The sequence below is a fragment of the Canis lupus genome, chromosome 19, assembly GCF_011100685.1.
Source record: "Canis lupus familiaris isolate Mischka breed German Shepherd chromosome 19, alternate assembly UU_Cfam_GSD_1.0, whole genome shotgun sequence".
NCBI lineage: Eukaryota > Metazoa > Chordata > Mammalia > Carnivora > Canidae > Canis > Canis lupus.
Window position 1 is genome coordinate 28615853 of NC_049240.1, and position 17263 is coordinate 28633115.

Consider the following 17263-nt stretch of genomic DNA (forward strand, 5'->3'; position numbering starts at 1 on the left):
GGGACTTCCACTATTTGTTGAGTAGGAGTGGTGAGAGTGGGCACCCTTGTCTTGTTCTTGATTGTAAAAAAAATAATAATAATAAAAAAAATAAAAAACAAAAAACGCTTCCTATTTTTCTTCATTAAGTATGTTAGCTGTGTGTTTGTCATATATGACCTTTCTTATGTTGAAATATGTTCCTTCTAAACCAAATCTGTTAAGGGTATTTGGAGACCTGAGGATTCATGCATAATAAAATCATTGTAAATTGGGATTACAAACTTTAATGTAAAATTGCTCGAGATTTCGGTTTCTTATTGATAGCATTTTGTTTTTCTACACAAAGCTCTAGAACAGGGTTAAGATTCCTTGCCAATTCCCTAACTTTAAGATGAGGATTTTGTGGTCCATGAGAACTGAATATTGTTTGAGGTTCCAGCTGCTGAGAAGGCACCTGAGCTTCCTCATGTTAAGTAGTCCATCTGAGATTCTTCTCCCAGGGGTAGGATCCCAGTCTCTCTCCCTGGCCTCATTATGTATTCTGACAACATCCTGAACCTGGGCAGTGTCAGGTATCACTTACTTGCATAGCTGCTAGTTCTTCTGTTCTCTAGTATAGAAAGATTTTGTCTGTCTATATTTCAAGCTCAGAAGCGTAATCATTTCTGACCTTTTAATGTATTCAATATTTCAGTTTTGTGGGGCAGAAAGACATCTATGTTTATTCAGCCTGTCATATGACCCAAAATCATGACTCCATTTTATATATTATTTTGATTTGGCTAATGTTTCCAAAAGGCCATTTATTAAAATTCTATAAGATCTTTATTCTTAGAGCAGCTTCATAGTGAAGTGGAAAGAGCAAGGCCTCTGGAATAAAGCACTCTGGCTTGAATTATCACTTAAGATTTTGCGACTGTAGAAAAACTATTTAAACTTTTTGGATTTGATTTAAAATGGTAAGGCAGAATTACCAGCTTTTTTTTAAATTTATTTTTTATTGCTGTTCAATTTACCAACATACAGAATAACCCCCAGTGCCCGTCACCCATTCACTCCCACCCCTGTCCTCCTCCCCTTCTACCACCCCTAGTTCGTTTCCCAGAGTTAGGAGTCTTTATGTTCTGTCTCCCTTTCTGATATTTCCCACACATTTCTCCTCCCTTCCCTATGTTCCCTTTCACTATTATTTATATTCCCCAAATGAATGAGAACATATAATGTTTGTCCTTCTCCGATTGACTTACTTCACTCAGGATAACACCCTCTAGTTCCATCCACGTTGAAGCAAATGGTGGGTATTTGTCATTTCTAATGGCTGAGTAATATTCCATTGTATACATAAACCACATCTTCTTTATCCATTCATCTTTCGTTGGACACCGAGGCTCCTTCCACAGTTTGGCTATTGTGGCCATTGCTGCTAGAAACATCGGGGTGAAAGTGCCCCAGCGTTTCATTGCATCTGTATCTTTGGGGTAAATCCCCAACAGTGCAATTGCTGGGTCATAGGGCAGGTCTATTTTTAGCTCTTTGAGGAACCTCCACACAGTTTTCCAGAGTGGCTGCACCAGTTCACATTCCCTCTAACAGTGTAAGAGGGTTGGTTCCCTTTTCTCCGCATCCTCTCCAACATTTGTGGTTTCCTGCCTTGTTAATTTTCCCCATTCTCACTGGTGTGAGGTGGGATCTCATTGTGGTTTTGATTTGTATTTCCCTGATGGCAAGTGATGCAGAGCATTTTCTCATGTGCATGTTGGCCATGTCTATGTCTTCCTCTGTGAGATTTCTCTTCATGTCTTTTGCCCATTTCATGATTGGATTGTTTATTTCTTTGGTGTTGAGTTTAATAAGTTCTTTATAGATCTTGGAAACTAGCCCTTTATCTGATACATCATTTGCAAATATCTTCTCCCATTCTGTAGGTTGTCTTTGAGTTTTGTTGACTGTATCCTTTGCTGTGCAAAAGCTTCTTATCTTGATGAAGTCCCAATAGTTCATTTCTGCTTTTGTTTCTTTTGCCTTCGTGGATGTATCTTGCAAGAAGTTACTGTGGCCGAGTTCAAAAAGGGTGTTGCCTGTGTTCTCCTCTAGGATTTTGATGGAATCTTGTCTCACATTTAGATCTTTCATCCATTTTGAGTTTATCTTTGTGTATGGTGCAAGAGAGTGGTCTAGTTTCATTCTTCTGCATGTGGATGTCCAATTTTCCCAGTCTCCCATTATTGAAGAGACTGTCTTTCTTCCAATGGATAGTCTTTCCTCCTTTATTGAATATTAGTTGACCATAAAGTTGAGGGTCCACTTCTGGGTTCTCTATTCTGTTCCATTAATCTATGTGTCTGTTTTTGTGCCAGTACCACACTGTCTTGATGACCACAGCTTTGTAGTACAACCTGAAATCTGGCATTGTGATGCCCCCAGATATGGTTTTCTTTTTTAAAATTCCCCTGGCTATTCGGGGTCTTTTCTGATTCCACACAAATCTTAAAATAATTTGTTCTAACTCTCTGAAGAAAGTCCATGGTATTTTGATAGGGATTGCATTAAACGTGTACATTGCCCTAGGTAACATTGACATTTTCACAATATTAATTCTGCCAATCCATGAGCATGGAATATTTTTCCATCTCTTCCTCAATTTCTTTCAGAGGTGTTCTATAGTTTTTAGGGTATAGATCCTTTACCTATTTGGTTAGGTTTATTCCTAGGTATCTTATGCTTTTGGGTGCAATTGTAAATGGGATTGACTCCTTAATTTCTCTTTCTTCAGTCTCATTGTTAGTGTATAGAAATGCCACTAATTTCTGGGCATTGATTTTGTTTTATCTCCATAATTATCTATAAGAAACAAGAAAGTGGAAAACCAGATTCCTAGCATTCACAAAACGAAGACCTGGGAGTACCCATGAGACATAATATGCAAGTCCAGTTAAATAATTTGTGAGGTCCAGGGCAAGATGAAAATGTGAGACCCTTTTTGAAAATGATTATCCCTGTGATGACAGAATAGCACTAAACCAAACACCAACCCTTTTAAGCTCAGGGACCTGTGCTCTCCGACAGGCACAGTGCCCATGACATCAGCCCTGATGAAATGTTCGGAAGAGTTCTAAATAAAGCAGTATTCAAAGAGGGTTAAGAAAAATCCTGTGGGAGGATCCTACAACTACAAATCACAGAGAAAGTCTATATAATACAGCTTTCCAAACTAAGTGGCACATTAGCAAATTTATAGGGAAATTCTTTCGGTGATTACCTTGTAGCAAAAAGCCTACCTAGAGATTTTAGGCTGGAAGTGCCTGAGTTTCCATCCTAGCACCATCCCTACTGATTGGATGAACGTGGACACATTGTTAATCACTCTGTGCCTTACTTTCCTCATCTGTGAAACAAGGATAATAACAGAGCTTATCATGATGGGTGTTTAGATGAGAGGTCTTAGAAGAGTCTACGGCACATAGTAAGTGATATATAAAAGCTATTACTCTTTTTCTGAACACAATATTATAACACTGTTTAAATTACTGGAGGATATATAGAGAAAAGGAAATGTTTATAAATCAAAAATTTCCCAAGTAGAAATATTTGAATTATTTATTTATTTATTTTTAATAAACTTGGCATGTAGAAAACAGTTCCCATTATGTCATAAAACCCAGGCATAAAATGACAAAATGTATTACACAATAAAAAAGTTTTGCACATCACAAAATAACCACAAAAAAGTTTTAAAAAGTTAAACTGATAATACTTTGTAAAGGGCAAAAAAGTATTTAATAAATATAGTGCTTCCTCAAATAAATAAGCATTATTTTAATGAAGATCATTGACTATGCTTTTTTGGTATTTGCTCCATGTCAATTTCTTTTATTGTAAACTGTTCACATTCTTTGCACATTTTCTATTAAATTAAAAGAGAAATTACAACAAAATACTATATTTTTTATCTATCACTTAATCAAAGGTAAAAGAAAAAAAACTGTAGGAGTGCATAAGTGTCTCAGTTGGTTAAGTGTCCAGCTTTTAATTTCAGCTCAGGTAAATATCTCAGGGTCCTGGGACCCAGCTCTGCATGGGGCTCTGCACTCAGTGGGGAGTCTACTTGAGATTCTCTCCCTCTCCCTCTGCCTCTCCCCTCCACTCACTCTCTCTCTCTCTCTCTCACTCTCTCTCTCTCATTCTTCCTCTCTAAAATCAATAAATAAAAAAAAGAAAAAAGCAGCACTGGATAATACAACATGTAGGCAAGTGTGAGAAAACAGAGAATCTCATACATTGCTTGAAAAAATCAAAATTATATTGAGACCAATTTGGAAACTTTAGCCAAAATTTACAAGACATTGCTTGTTCCAGCACTTCAGCTATATCTTCTATATACATATTCATATAATATGCAATGGCTTATGAGAAAATATTTCCTTTTAGCAATTTCCACAATAACTAGGAATAAAAATTCCTCAGGCTTCCAAGGATATGGTTGATTAAAAAATTATATCTATATATCATGAAATATTAAGCAATCATTAAAAATATGTGGCATTTATCTTACCTAATGTGGAATCCCCAAAACCATCCCCAATAAGTCAAGAAAATGATAAGGATGCACATATTGCCATTACTATTTGACTTTTTCTTGGATGAATTAGAGCAATTAAACCAGAGAAAACAACTGGTGACATTAAAATGTGGAAAGGAGAAGTAAAATGATCTCCACTTGTGAATGATATCAATAATGAAACAATTCAGTTGGATAACAGAACATAAAACTGGGATGCCTGGGTGGCTCAGCAGAGGCACAGGGAGTGACCCTGGAGTCCAAGATGGAGTCCCACATCGGGCTCCCTGTGGGGAGCTTGCTTCTCTCTCAATCTGTATCTCTGCCTCTCCCTCTGTGTGTCTCTCATGAATAAATGAATAAAATCTTAAGAAAAAAAGGAACATAAAATTAACAAAAATCAATACCATTCATATATACAACCAATTAAAGAACATAATGAAACATTAAGTGTCATTTAAGATAGCTACATGAAAAGAAAAAATATATAGTATTGTAGAATAAACTGAACAAGAAGTTTGCTAAATTTATATGAGGAAAACTTTAGAACATTCTCTACTGAAAGACACAAAAGGAGACTTAAATGGAAGGACACTATTTTAATCTTGAATATGATGAGCAAACATTACAGAGATGCCATTTTGTCTAAATTAGGAATAAAATATTTTTTTAATGAGGATTTTTTGTTTGTTTCTAGAGACAAAATGATTCTCCTATTCATTCAGAGGAATAGACTTTTAAAAATAGCTGCAAAAATTCTGAACTTAGAACAAACCAGAGCTCATTAGTCAATGAGAAAAATGAATCTTAAAAATATAAAACATTGCTGAACTTTATTGATAATAGGAGAATTATAAACTGAAACTACAATTTGGCACCCTTTCTCACCAATCAAAACCTTGACCACACATTCTTTTGGCGATTCTGAGTAAAAACCTCTTCCACATTATTGGTGAAGGTACAAAGTGATATAATACATTTGAGAGGATTTGGCAAAACCTAACAACACTTACAAAGGACACTTTGGCCCACCATATCCACTTTTGGGAATTTATCATGATATATCCCCATAAAAATAAAAATAAAAAATCCAAAATATTGGAAACAACCTAAATAGCTATGTAGAGAGACTGGCTGCGTGAACAATGGTGCATTCGTGTGGCTGTAACTGAACCCAAGTTTGTATGCCCAACACAAAGCAAAGCCAGTCACCTCAAATCTGCCTCATCCAAATGAGGTTACAAGTTTTTATGATCATAGGGGTTGAAATTACATACATACTGAATAAAAGGGTGGGGAAGCTTATGACTATTCATGAGGAAAGATGAAGCATGCACATTGAGCAAACATATAGTAACATACATCCCATGCTCACTTTGGGGTGGAGACTTATTATTTTGGGCTCCGACATGAGGAGGTATCTGTAGGACAAGAAAGAAGGCTATGGTATGTTCTGAGAGCTGGTACAAACTGGATGGGGCCTGGGGGTTATCTCAGATAAGGAATGCAGGACCTTGTGTGTTCATAGGCTGGAACCATTATCAGTGACCTTCATCTGTGTTGGTCTAATTTTCTGTGGAGATCACTGATGGATTTGTTAGTGGGATCTGAAGAGAAATAAGAGCTGATTGGGTGCAATAGGTCTCTGAAAATTAAGCTTGCAATGTCTTGTTAGTCTCAACCTCATTAAGCCTATGGGGTGGGAAGCTGGATTAAATTTTGAACTTCCAATAAACTAGCTGTAAAGGACAAGATTGGGAAATTAAAAGTGCTTGAATATGAATTATATATATATGTAATATTTTATCTACATATAAATATCTATTTAAATACAGATAATATTTTACCTAAAATTAAATTTTACTGTGATAGTGTAACTGCAGTTATGTAGATAGCCTTATATTTAGTAGACATACACTGATGTGTTTCATTTTTAAGCATCCTAATGCCTACAACTTACTTCTAATGGTTCAGCAAAGATGAATGGATGAATGAAGTGTGAGCATGTGTATATTTGTGTGTCTGCCTGTGTGTGTATGACAGAGAATATGAGAAAAATGAGCAAATGTTAACAATAAGTCTAATTTTTAAAAATATTTTACATTTTTTAGATAATAGAAGTTGAGAGAACAATTTATTTAAAGTGTGTGTCTTTAATAAAAATAAAAAAGTTTTGGTTTATCCTAGTTTTCAAAGTATCATATTTATATTTCATCAGTTTTCTCTATTTTTTAAATTTCATTACTTTCTGTTATTTTAATATTTTCTTTTCTTTTCTTTTTATGTTCCTTGTATTTAGTTTTTTCTTAGTTTCTTAAGGTGGGAGCTTAAATCATTGATTTAACCTCATTTTTCTTTTCTAAGTAAAGCATTTAATGCTATAAATTTCCTTTTGATCTCTTGTTATGTTCTATGTATTTGAAATAGGAAATTTTCATTTTTGTTCATTCTAAAAAGCTTTATAATTTCTCTTGTGACCTCCATTTCAACCTTGCAGTGATTTAGAAGTGAATTGTTTAATTCCCAAATATTTTGGTACATAGCAGATACCATTTTTTATTGATTTTTACATGAATGTCTTCGTGATTTTATAAAATAATTTACACAGTTTCTAGTTTTTCTAATTTATTAGTCTTTGTTTTATGGTACAGAATATGACTTATATTAGTAAATGTCCCATGTACATTAGATTTTTTTCTTGTATTTTTAGTTCAACTGGTTGACAGTATTAATTTGAAGCTACTGTGTCTCATATTAATATAACCATTCTAGCTTTCTTTTGATTATTATTTATATATCTTTACAATTTTTTTGCTCCTAACCCAGTAAGCCTTTAATTGTAATGGAGTTTCTTTCATACAGCATGTAGTCAAATTATTTTTATTTTTTTAAACATTTTATTTATCAGAGAGAGAGAGAGAGAGAGTGCACACAAGGAAAGGAGCAGAGGGAGAGAAACAAGTAGGCTCCATGCTGAGCAGGGAGCCCAAGGTAGGGCTGGCTCCATCTCACAATGCTGAGATCATGACCAAAGCCAAAACCAAGAGTTGGATGCTTAACCAACTGAGCCACCCTGGTGCCCTAAACTGTTTTTATTCTTTATCAAACCAGATATCTCTCTTTAGACTGCTCTTTAGGTCATTTATATATCATGCAATTATTTATGTAATTGTAGTTAGGTCTATCATTTTATTATTCAATTTCTATTTGTGCTGTCTAGTTTTTATCCCTCTGTTCCCTCTTCTTTTGGATTATATGAATAAGCTTTAGAATTTCATTTCAATTTATATGTTGGCTTTTTGGCTATTTTCTTTGTGTTATCATTTTAGTGGTTGCTCTAGGAATTGCAATTGTATATGCCTTGTCTATTACAGCCTATTTGGTTTAATGTTTATGTACTTCACATTGAACCTAGCTGTCTTTAAAACACCTAAGATTTTACCATCCCCATGCTCCTTTATTTTGTAGTTGTCATATATTAAATTTATATACAACAAAAACCCTCTGACAATGTGGCGATTTTTGTTGTTAATATTCATGTACATGTTAAGGAACCTACAAAAACAATACTCAATTTATATTTATTATATTTATATAATTATTATATGTATATTTATTTATATATTCAATATTATGTAAATTTATATTTACTCAAACCTGTGCCACTCAAGTCATAGAGTTCTATGTCTGAGTCTTACCCTTGGAAATGCCCTGGAGAAGACAGAGAAAACATACATGGATACTTCCTGCCCCTGGGAGTATGCAGCCTTCTTTTTCTGATTCCTATTGCTAGAGAAAACATACATGGATACTTCCTGCCCCTGGGAGTATGCAGCCTTCTTTTTCTGATTCCTATTGCTAGGGGTTTCAGTTGGAGATTAGCTGGGAGCACAACTACAGCTAACATAGGCTCATGACTTGAGGGTTTTTTGTTTTTTTTTTTTCAAGATAAAGCTGCAAGAGAAACAAACAAATGAACAAAATATGAGAATTGTATCCACATCCAGGTTGACTCTCTGAGTTTTCACTCTTCCCTAGAACTTGCTTTGAGGCTCTCAGGTAGTTTATTTTTTGCATTCTGTCTATTTAGCTAATCTTGTCAATTTTGCAAGAGAGATGGCTGAAGAGGGCATACCTGGCTGAAAGGAACATAATTTTGTGACTTTTTCCTGTAGTGATAAGGAAACTCGTGACAAAATGAAAAACTGTGAACTCATGTCCATGCCATGTTTGGTTCCATACAAGACTTTGTACTTATGCAGTAAACTAAATACATAAGCTTTCCATAAATTTAATGTAAAACATGAGATTTAAATTTAAATGCATTGTGCTGGAGAAAATGGAAATCTTTTGGGAAATGATATTATTAGGACACAGATAAACTAGATATTATGAGAATCTATGGAAAAACTTTCTATTTGAACTTTCAGAGTAAATTTTACTATCATAATATTTAAGACATATAACCTTTTTAAATTATCTTTACTAAAAAATACATATGATAAATGAAGGCCATGTTTTAAATAGTATGTTTATTATTTGATAACAACTGATTCTAGACCTTCCACATTTTATCCATTCCACAAATCTATTTTATTATTCATTTGTTTTTTAAATGATGCAGGAAGCATATGCAGTGTAATTCCAGATAGATCAGGGTTTAGGATTAAACTTTCACAGAAAAGAGCTACATCATGCAAATACTCATCATTTATACAAAGAATGATTTGACCCATGTAAACTCTTATTTTCATCAGCTCTAAAAACAATAGCTTTGCTTTTCTGTGAGATGTATTCAGCAAGTTACATACAATAACATTCACAAAACACATAACCATGTTTCTAGTGCATGATCTCAATAAATGGAAATTGATGTCATTATTATATTCTAGGTATTATGTCAGATGCTAGGGAAATAAACTGCAATAAAAGCACTGTACTGACACTCAAGGAACTGAGTAGAAAGACAGTTTAGTGGAAAAATGATATGTAATTACATGATAACCAGGTTATTGAATTATGACACAATAATTGTTAAAACATTAGTATGATAACAGAAACAACTAGTTGTAAAAGAAAGTAAAAGCAATTTCCCTGTGTGTATTATCTTACACTACCTACGTAAATAAAGTTTATCTTAGATATGTACTAAAAAAATAAGACTTTATCATTGTCGTGGTAAGAAAAAACCTTCAAGATACATTGTTTATGAAGTTATAAGAGACACAAATGATCATACTGATTATACTGCTATTTGGGTAAATGAAATACACACTCATAACACACATACATGATTTTTCTGGAAAGTTAGTGAATAGTGAAAAAAATAAACATTGTTTACCCTTGAGGAAGGATACTGAATTGCCAGGGTACATAAATAAAAGGGATATTTGTAAATTTTAAAAAATATTTTCCACCCCTTATAGACATTGTCTATTTAGAATTTTAATAACATATTTAGAGATTGAAAGCATAATGTGGGAAAATGTTACTGACATAATATTTTGGTGTAAAATGTAATATAATAGTAGTAATCCAATCTTTTTTTTTTTTTTTTTTTGAGCAACATAGTTGATCGTTAATACCATTTAGTTAAGGAGGTCTTTCCAAAGATTAGTCAATTAATCTTGTCATCAGCCTTCCAAAATCCTTGGTGAATTTTCAGAACTTTGTAGGGAGGGGCAAGATGGCAGAAGAGTAAGGTCCCCAAATCACCTGTCTCCACCAAATTACCTAGAAAACCTTCAAATTATCCTGAAAATCTATCAATTCGGCCTGAGATTTAAAGAGAGACCAGCTGGAATGCTACAGTGAGAAGAGTTCGCGCTTCTATCAAGGTAGGAAGATGGGGAAAAAGAAATAAAGGAACAAAGGCCTCCAAGGGGGAGGGGCCCCGCGAGGAGCCGGGCTGAGGCCGGGGCGAGTGTCCCCAGGACAGGAGAGCCCCGTCCCGGAGGAACAGGAGCTGCACCGACCTTCCCGGGGGAAAGGGGCTCCAGGGAGGTGGAGCAGGACCCAGGAGGGCGGGGATGCCCTCGGGCTCCCCGGGACAGTAACAGCAACTGCGCGCCCAGGAGAGTGCGCCGAGCTCCCTAAGGGCTGCAGCGGGCACGGCGGGACCCGGAGCAGCTCGGGGGGCTCGGGGGAGGCTCCGCGGAGGGGGCTGCGGGGCGGGAGCTGCTCGGGGGGGCTCGAGCGGAGGAAGAGGCTCCGTGTGGAGGGGGCTGCGGGGCGGGAGCAGCTTGGGGGGCTCGGTGGGGGCTCCGCGGAGGGGGCTGCAGGGCAGGAGCGAATCCAACAGCGCAGGCCCCGGAGCACAGGGCGCCGGGACACAGCCCAGGATCCCGCCTCCCCCGGGACAGGCAGAGGCCGGGAGGGCCCAGGACAGCGAGGACGCTCCTGCCCCAGCTGAGCAGATCAGCGGCCCCGCCCCGGAGCCTCCAGGCCCTGCAGACGGAGTTCCTGCCGGAGCTGAATCCAGGTTTCCAGAGCTGCCCCGCCACTGGGGCTGTTCCTCCTGCGGCCTCACGGGGTAAACACCCCCCACTGAGCCCTGCACCAGGCAGGGGCACAGCAGCTCCCCCAACTGCTAACACCTGAGAATCAGCACAACAGGCCCCTCCCCCAGAACACCAGCTAGACGGACAACTTCCAGGAGAAGCCAAGGGACTTAAAGTACACAGAATCAGAAGATACTCCCCCGTGGTTCCTTTTTTTTTTTTTTTTTTTTGCTTTTTGATTTGTTTCCTTCCCCCACCCCCCTTTTTTCTCCTTTCTTTCTTTTTCTTTCTCTTTTTCTTTTTTTTTCGTTTTTTTTCTTCCTTTTTTTTCTCTTTCTCTTTTCTTTCCTTCTTTCTCTCCTCTTTTTCTCCTTTTCCCAGTACAATTTTCAGAACTTTGTTAGGGTTTCAGAAAAATTTATTGACATAAATCAAGCCAATATATTTATCAAGCTTTCCAACCTTCTGACATTCCCAACATTCTTTAATTTTCCCCCATAGTTTGCTAAGCCCATAGAATGATATCCTCTGCTTCCTTTGTGACTTTTTTGCACCTGAACGAAGTGGGGATTTCTGGGGCTTATCAGGCCAACTGACCTTGCACAGAGCATGTGTATCTCTCCATCTAACTCATCTGGACTCTGGGACTGAGATCATCTGTTGCTTCGATCTCTCTTAGAAGCAACAGGCCTGTTGAACTTCCCCAACATTTTTGGTTTGGCTTCTTCCACATGACAGCATATCATTAACCTGTTTTATATAAGCATATTTAGTCACAAATATATATTTATTTTTTTAATTTCAACTGAAAATTCATTGGGGTCTCCCACAGCACTGATTATCTTAAAATAAGTTGTTAAACAATAGAAATGTATAGCAGACACAGCAGGTTGCCTATTAAAATCTCGTTTTTTCTCTTTGTACTAAGAGAGCCCTAATTCTAATTGGGGCAGCATTATGCTCTGCTAAAAATACATTTTCTTCTAGCCCATCTGGCTGCTAGGTATGGCAGTATTGCACAGTTCTGGACAAGGCCATCTCTCACTTTGTTCAGGGCTCCAGGCAAATTTTTTTTTTCTGGGATCTCTGTCTATATAAATAGTTTGATTAAAAATATATTAGAGACTTCTATTTCTGGTGAGATGCATTGGACATGTTTTTCCCTCTTTCTCCTGGCAAATGCAGCACAAGTCTTGAATAGTATATACACAACAAACTTATAACCTCTAAATGGTGAGAAAAGTAGACAGCCTGGCTAGTAACATTGGTAACTGAAGGATGGCATGGTAGTAAGTATCCTGGGTTTCCCTTTTTGTCTCATATGTCTCAGACTAAATACTGGAGAAGCCAGCAATCCAGATACATCACTGGGCAGAGATACGAGCAAAAATATAAACAAACAAACAAATAAATAAATAACAAACAAAAAGACTGCTTTCTTATCCAAAGGACCAGAAAAGAGGCAGCCTAGCAGGACAGAAATTTCTGGGAATAACCACCCTATTTCAAATACCACAGGAAAGAATTGAGGCCCCACTCTCAATTCCACCAGCAAAAACTAAGTAGAAAGCTGAAATTATACCTTTACCAAGGTGCAACGAGGCCCCCCAAATTCACAATCAGGGTCATGTCAGAGAAGACATAGGAGGGAGCCAGTACTTTCATCACTGATGAGTAGTTAGGTGCCTGCCCCTCTGTCCAGAGAAGTGGATTCCACAAAAGGGTCCTTGATGGTGAACAAGAAGCTTGTGTGCTCAGAGAGATGCTTAGGGTGGTATCAGAGGAGAACTAGTGGAGAGTCCAAATTTTCGCTAACGCTTTATGGGGAAAATGCTACTTTCCCCATGGTATCAATGGAGGCTATACGGGGAGCAATAATGAGGTGTTTCTGCCCTTCCTGGTAAGGATTTTATCAGTGGTGACCTAAAATTGGAAAGTGGTCTACACAAGAATCCCTAAAGAATCTATATTTTTAGAAAAAGACCTCAAGGAATATTAACTGAGTCTGGCAAAAGCCCCAAGTTATAAAATAAATATAGAAATATTAATTATATTGCTATATGCTAGCAATGAACATATGGAATCTAGAAAAAAGATACAATACCAGGGGGGTGCCTGGGTGGCTTAGCGGTTTAGCGCCTGCCTTCGGCCCAGGTCATGATCCTGGAGTCCCCAGGTCAAGTCCCACATCGGGCTCCCTGCATGGAGCCTGCTTCTCCCTCTGCCTGTGTCTCTGGCTCTCACTCTCTCTCTGCCTCTCTCATGAATGAATGAATAAAATCTTAAAAAAAAAAAAAAGAAAATATGCAATACCAGGGCTCATACAGGAGTTAAGAGGACCCAGTTAGCTCTGGGTCGGGTCTGGGGATATCTAAACTGCTGGGGACAAGAGGAGTACCTGGAACTGCTTGAACAAAGAACTCAGAGTCCAGTAATGTCTACAAGGCAACATGGGGAGATGGCAAAGACAACACTCTTAGTAATGTGGTATGTAGCCAGCCAGGTCGAGTGACAAATGGTCAGCTTCAACAAGCAACTACTGGAAAAGCCAACAGCAGATCCATTCAACTTAAAACTAATGATGCCAGAGATGATGAAATAGAAGAGAACCTGACTCAAGTGGGCAGTATCCTAGGACATTGGAAAAATAAGGCTCTGGACATGGGCAATGGGGTTGAGGCTACAGATCCACAAATAGACTGGATCACACAAAAAGGCTGGTATCAACAAAGATCGTATTGACTTTGCCAGTGCCAGAGCAAAGAAATTCATCGATAGCTAAAGCTGCAGCTGTGCTTATCATGTATTCATTTCTCCAGTTGCCCCATCAAAGTCATTATTCTTTCAGAGTTTGATGTTTTGACCTCATGCTCTTTGAACCAGGAGATAATGTGCAAGATGGGCTTGTAGTACACACACCTTATTTTTGTATGTTCTCTTTTCCCTTGAGGATATACTACTGCTCTGCTTTCCTTCTAGTGCTTGTTTTTCTCAGTTTGGACTTTAGAATGGTTTTTGTACATTGTATATAGTGAAATTTTTCACCCTCTTCGTTTTCTTCAGCAGGTTCTTTTGCTCTTTAGAAGTATTGCCAAAGACAGCCATGCAAAAGGGAGCTGGAGGCAGGGGGAGCACAAGGAGGAGAGGCAAGAGATAAGAGGTTGTTCCTTCAAGAAAGCCTATAGGCCACAAAGTAAAATGGGTATTACCACAATAAGGAGCTAAGCTAGTTGGGTTTAGTTTTTAAGTTGCTGTTATTGTCAATTTAGGCTAATACTTGGCCTCAGAGCTGTTATATACAATATTTTTGTTATGTATAACAACTTGGCAACCTCCGCTCTAAATAATAGAATAAATTTTCTTAAAGTGAGCTTAATTGCTGAACTTCTGGTGATTCATGTATGTACATAGATTCTGTGATCCCATTTCATATTGCTCTGACCAGGAACTCTTTGTATAAATGCATGGCTTTTTTCCCCACACAATATTAGTGGTATCCTGGTCCTGTTACATGCCTATTGACCTCATAAATTTGTCATTAATCTTTGAAGAATAATGTGTAAATATGTATGAGTAACATGAGAATTTCAGATTTACCTCAATGCCAAGAATTATGTTTAGATAGGAAAAAAAGAAATTTGTTTTGATCTCAGGTAGAAAAATAGTTAGATTGCTTTGAGTTTTACATAGTGGGGTGGAGGAAGAGTAAAGGGAGAGGGAGAAGCAGGCTTCCTGTCTAGCACGGACTCCAACCCACAGTTCAATCCCAGGACCCTGGGATCATGGCCTGAGCAATACTTAACCAACTGAGCTACCCAGGCTCCCCAAAATAGACTGAACTTTTTTTTTAGACTGAACTTTTGATGCACCTACCAACTTAGCATCTGAAAGACATTGTGATGAGTGAAAAAAAATCCAGTCTCAAAGTGGTCATATACTGCATAATTCAATTTATTTAATAGTCTCAAAACAACAAAATTATAAGATGAAAAACAGATTAGTTGTTGCCAGAGTTGTGGGATGATTTGGGAAGAGATGTGCATATGACAATAAAGAGATAGTTAGAGAAACATTTCTGGTGATAAAATAACTCTGCATATTTGCATAGTGTGGTGGGGGTCATGTGACTATACATCAAATGTAATAAAAAATAGAATTAAGTATATACAATATATAAAAGTCAAATTCCTGTACTTAAAATTGTATTGTAATTATGAAGGATGTAACCCTTGGGAGAGATTGGGTCAAGAGTACATGAGAACTCTCTATACTGTATTTGTAACTTTCTATGAATTTGTCATAATTCGTATAATTTTATGAATATATGTGTGTATACACAAAAACAGTGGGCCCACCTAAAGTACACTGGCTTATCAATAAAGATAGAAGTGTGTAATTAAATATTTGTTTATTGTCCAATCAGTGCATGTAATTCTTCATGATGTCTACATCCTTTTTTAAGGTGCTATGCTATATGGTGTCTACTTTCCACACACACTCATATTTCAGAATCCCAGTCCTTTTTTTCTGAGATTTCTCCTCTTCACTTCTTTTGTGTACAAGAACCTGTATGGGAACTTAATATATAGTCTGTGTCTCTAAATCTCTTCTCAATGCCAACTTCACCTGGCTCCATTCTTGAGATGTGCTGCTTCTCTATGTAGAGTAAGAGTTGTTTTGTTCTGTTTTTTTCTTTTCGTTTGCTGCTATATCTCCTGGGTCTAGAACATATTAAGAAATCAAAATAAAATTTTCATTGACTAGATGAATAAATATGCATCAACTAATTAAGAGATTAGCTAGATATTTTTGATGGTTACCAATGAAGTGTAAGATGCTCCATATTGGGTCCCTGTGGAGGATATCCATGTGTTAAAGTAAAAACAAGGTGAATTATTTAACCACCACCTTTGTTTCTTAATTAAGTAATTCACTGAATGATTAACTGAATCATTGTGCATTTGCTTGATCCCTATAGCAAACATCCAGAGGACAACTAATACTGATTAATCAAACAACAGAATTTGAACATTATAATTCATTACAAAACTATGGTGACATAAATTTCTAACCATGGAATTCAGGAGGAAAAAGTGAGAATGACACAAAAGGAATATAAATATATATTGATATATATATAAATAAATTTATTACATATATACACATATATATGTGTAACATATATACATATATATGTATGTATATATATATTTATGCCATGCCCAGTGTGAAGCCCAATGTAGGGCTTGAACTCATGAGATTAAGACTGGAGTTTGAGATTGAGTTGGAGGCTTAACCTACTGAGATACCCAGGTGCCCCGGGAAAGTATATATTTTTAAAGTAAGAATGTGGAGAAATAGGAAGGAAAGAAAAAAAAAACAAACAAACTACAAGAGATAGAGTGGTGGACACATGGTGTAATGCCTCCCCTCATGGTAGTTGTCTATAATAACTTTTTGCATAATGTAATGCTTTCATGTAATAACATAAAAGATCATCCTGCAGCACATGATTCAGTACAACAAAAGTGAAATGCAGGCAATTAGCTCAATGATTTTCAGGGAGAAAATGATTGCTCTGCACTGTGTTACTTTATGATCTGCCTATTAAAGGACCAGCAAGAAATTGGGAGGAAAGATGCATAAGAAATGAAGTTAATTAAAAATACATGTCACATCCAGGCAAATTGAGTTAAGTCATCCAGGTTATAGAAAAACAATTTCAAACATGCAAGAAAGAACTTGTGAGATATTATATTCATTAACCCATTCTGAGAAATGTAACAGAAGAGGCCTTTCCCATCAGCAGGTGGCCAAGGGAAACTTTAGTTTTATAATATAAGGGGTTCAGTATAACATTAAACATGAGCCTATAAACTTAGATTTTCTAAATACCAAAATAAACACCAGAAAACAAAATAGTCTTTTTTTTTTTTAAGTAATACTTGAAAGATCAACTGAAAAGTAATAAAAATCATTACATTCAGGGACAAGTAGAAACAGGGTGAAAGAGAACTAGACATAAGATTTATCCAATATTACTTTTTATAGCTTTGGGTTTTGAAGCCTGCAAATTATTTATAATTTCAAAATTATAAAACGGGTGGCTCAACGGCTAAGCATCAGCCTTTGGCTCAGGGCTTGTTCCTGGAGTCCTGGTATTGGGTCCTGCATAGGGCTCCCTGCAGGGAGCCTGCTTTTTCCCTCTGCCTGTGTCTTCGCC

The 17263-nt window shown here is 37.0% G+C and overlaps 1 pseudogene; it reads left to right on the forward strand.

Moving 5' to 3' along the window:
- Positions 1-15385, forward strand: part of LOC119877295 — a 40066-nt pseudogene extending 24681 nt beyond the window's left edge.
- Positions 15386-17263: the final 1878 nt, after the last annotated feature.